Here is a 4,068-nt window from a genome sequence, read left to right as displayed (position 1 = left end):
TTGTACTGAAGGAATTGGAACGGATTTCCATTTCGAATTCCGAGAAACGGAGACGTACTTAAGGCTCGCGGCCGAGCCTATTACATCCAGAACATGCCTAAGAATAAAGGGAAAGGCTTTACATACCTCGATTGCGCCTTATGTTCGCTTGGCTTCGATACCAATTTCGTCCAAAATCTAGAAATGGTCAAGTTTACCAATTGTTAGTTTCAAACTTTAAGACTCCAAACTTAGTACATACTTGCCTACCGAAATTTCGGCAGCATTTCCCCTATATATATAACATCCCCGAGACTTAGCTCGGCTTGGTTCATCAACACAGCAACCCAGAAACAACATCAATAACAACAACAAGTATAACATAATACACGATATGGCTTTACTAGCCGTCTTTCCGGCATAACGAAATATCTTTCATTTCAACCTTACACTTCCAAACCAATCCTACCATTTTCATATTCATCACCCATCAAGGTCATTATAACACGATGCGGAGGCATACCATACCATTCTCACAAGATATACATAAGATATACAAACATACAAACTTTCCATCAAAGCCACAATTTATCCAATTCTCCTAACCTTCAACTTACAAGTTCATATTACATTTCCATCTTCCAAATTCATCAACATTAATCATAATTTGCCTCTTGATACTTTCATTTCCATTTTTCCATAAACCATAACAAAGTTGCATATTTTCGTACAACAACTTAATAGCCATTTTTCCATGACAATAACGATTATTATCTTTCCATTCATTTCACCAAAACACACTAACAAGATTAAATTCACACTCCATCATCCACACACACCACTCGGCCACATACTATATTCTCCAACATTCACTAATTCATTCCACTTTCATTTCTAATACAATTTCTACCATAACTACACTAGATTTCAACAAAAATTCAAGTCATTATGGACATGCAATTCATGCATACACACGGCCAACTTTCAAACAACATACCCACTTTACAAACTTCCATATTTCCATACACTCTACTCAATTCTACATATTACAACATAAACCAAATCAATAACATAAGAAAATGAATTGTTTCTCACCTTTTCTTCAAGTTTTCCACTTGCTACAAAATCACTTTCTTGCCAAAATACTTACACCATCTTGTAGAGGGTCTTGCACTTGGTAATAATTTCACAAGAAATGAATTTTTGGACCAAGGATTAAGCTCCAAGAATTTATTTTTTTCTCTTTCTCTCTCACCCGAACCCTCTCCACTTTTTTGTTCTTGCTTTGCTTTATTTTTTCTTCAAGGTTCTATGGATAGGGATGCATATATATAATATCACATAATTAAATTATGGACTTGGGCCATTTTCACCCACCATGGCCGGTTGGGCTCCCTTGTTGGGCCTTGTTTCTCTTATTTTGTTTTTTGAGTCCACTTGGCTAATTTTTTGTAATTCATGGCACAAGTTTCCAAAATTCCAACTTTGCCCTTGGCCTCCTTTCGTAATTCCAAACCAATGTATTCATAACCGACACATTCGTACCAAGCAAGGTCCAAATGTGGCCTTGTCCATTACAAGCCAAATTGTTTCGAATTTTTCGAATATGCAAAAATGCCGGATGTACCATCTATCCTACTTGGGAAGGCACGACAGATTATTATCAGGATCAGATTCTCGGATGTCCAAAAATCATTTTGTAAGATTTGCATAAAAATAGTCATTTCATATTCACAATAATAGTCCAGATGTTTTCTGAGAAAATCGGACAGAACCAAAGTAATTAAGGTTATACAGAAGGCATTGGGCCTTGTGGGCCCTCCTCGGACCAACTCGAGGCGACATATGTAAATTACTGATAATAGACCTTATGAGGTCATCCATAATCATTTGGAAGTATTCCGACTCCGTTTAGGAAAGTTTTATACAAAGGTTCACTTTAGGGACAAGTTATAAGAGAATTGATTCAATCTTACTGAAGGAATTGGAGCGGATTTCCATCTCGAATTCTGAGGAACGGAGTCGTACTTAAGGCTCGCGGCCGAGCCTATTACATCCAGAACATGCCTAAGAATAAAGGGGAAGGCTTTACATACCTCGATTGCGCTTTACGCTCGCTTGGCTTCGATTTCAATCTCGTCCAGAATCTACAAATGGTCATGTTTGCCAAATGTCAAATTCAAGCTTTCCAATAATCCAAACTTATTACATACTTGCCTACCGAAATTTCGGCAGCATTTCCCCTATACATATAACATCCCCGAGACTTAGCTCGGCTTAATATATCAACACAGCAACCCAACAACAACATCAATAACAACAACAAGTATCACAAAACACATAGTATGGCCTACTAGCCATCTTTCCGACATAACATAACATCTTTCATTTCAACCTTACACTTATCAACCAATCCTACCATTTTCATATTCAACACTTATCAAGATCATTACAACATATTTCAGGGGCATATCATACCATTTTCACAAGATATACACAAGATATACGCAATATACAAGTTCCCTACCACGGGCATATTTCGCCCACAACTTCCAATCTTTTAGCATAAACATCCACAACGTATTCTTACCCTCCAACTTCATCAATGGTAACCATAATTTGCATCTTCCTTCTTTCACTTCCGCATTTACCTAATTATAATAAACTTGCATGTTTTCCTACAACAACTTAATAACCAGTTTTCCATGACAACGAAGACTATTATCTTTCCATTCACTTCACTACAACACAATTAACATATTAACAAAATTTAGTTCACCTCCCATCATCAACATACACCACACGGCCACATACTATATTCTCCAACTTCCATTAATTCCTTCAACTTTCATTTCTAATACAATTCCCACATTAACTACAACTAGATTACAACATAATTTCAAGTCACTATAGACATTCAACATATATATACATACGACCATACACACCCATTCACAACCCACAAGATTTTCATGCTTTTCATTCATTTACACACACTACAACATACATATACCTTCCATAACACAACAAAAGCATAAAATCCTTACCTTTCTTCAAGTTCTTCACTTGGGGTTAAGGTTGCTTTCTTGCCAATATAATTATGTCACTTTGTAGAAGACCTTGAACTTAGTAATAATCTCACAAGGAATGGATTTTTGAACCAAGGAATGAGCTCCAAAAATTTTTCTTTTCTTTTTCTCTTTCTCTTTCTCTCTAGCCGTGACCTTCCTTTTTTTTTTGTTCTTGTTTTTACTTTGCTTTTTCTTGAAGCTTCTTTGGATATAGATGAACATATAATGTCCCATGGAAATTAATTAATTTCCATGGACTTGGGCCAATAGTGGCCGGTTGGGCCTCCCTTTTTGGGCCTCCTTTCGTAATTCCACACCAATGTTATCATAGCCGACACATTCATACCAAGTAAGGTCCAAATATGGCCTTATTCATTACAAGTCACGTTATCTCAATTTTTTTTTTTGAATATGCAAAAATGCCGGATGTAACATCCTCCCCCCCTTTAAAACATTCGTCCTCGAATGTTAAATTGACCTCATGGGGCGTCATACTACTTCGGGAAGGTTCGTTTTATAATCGTCCTTTGTTGACTTTCCGATATGGATTCTTTACCAAAATGATGGAGTAATTCTTCACATTACTGACTCATATGCTTTCATAACGTATTCTCTCATATCCCACACAGTCATTGGGCCATGAACTATATTCTAGTAACGGATGAATGCTTTTCGCTCTTTCACCGACGTTGTGTCCCTTCTTCTTTTCCTTCAAAGTTTTTCAAACATTATACTTAATATCACCTCTTGTCACATTCCTCGGATGCTTATAACGTTATCGTATTCCTACGTCATATCAAACAAATTCATAACTAGAGCCAGACGTACGAAAGCATATCAGACAGATTCATAATCAGAGTCAGATGTACTGAACTATGGCGGACAGATTCGTAGTCGGAATCAGACGTATGGGAGTATGTCAGACAGATCCGTGTTCAGAGTCAGACGGACAGAAATGTATCAGACAGATTCGTGATCAAAGTCAGACGTACAGAGGCGTAATAGACAGAACCTCATC

This window comes from Lycium barbarum, chromosome 4 (genome assembly GCF_019175385.1).
Source record: "Lycium barbarum isolate Lr01 chromosome 4, ASM1917538v2, whole genome shotgun sequence".
Classification (NCBI taxonomy): Eukaryota; Viridiplantae; Streptophyta; class Magnoliopsida; order Solanales; family Solanaceae; genus Lycium; species Lycium barbarum.
The sequence above is the reverse complement of the archived record's forward strand: the minus strand, read 5'-3'. Positions refer to the sequence as shown.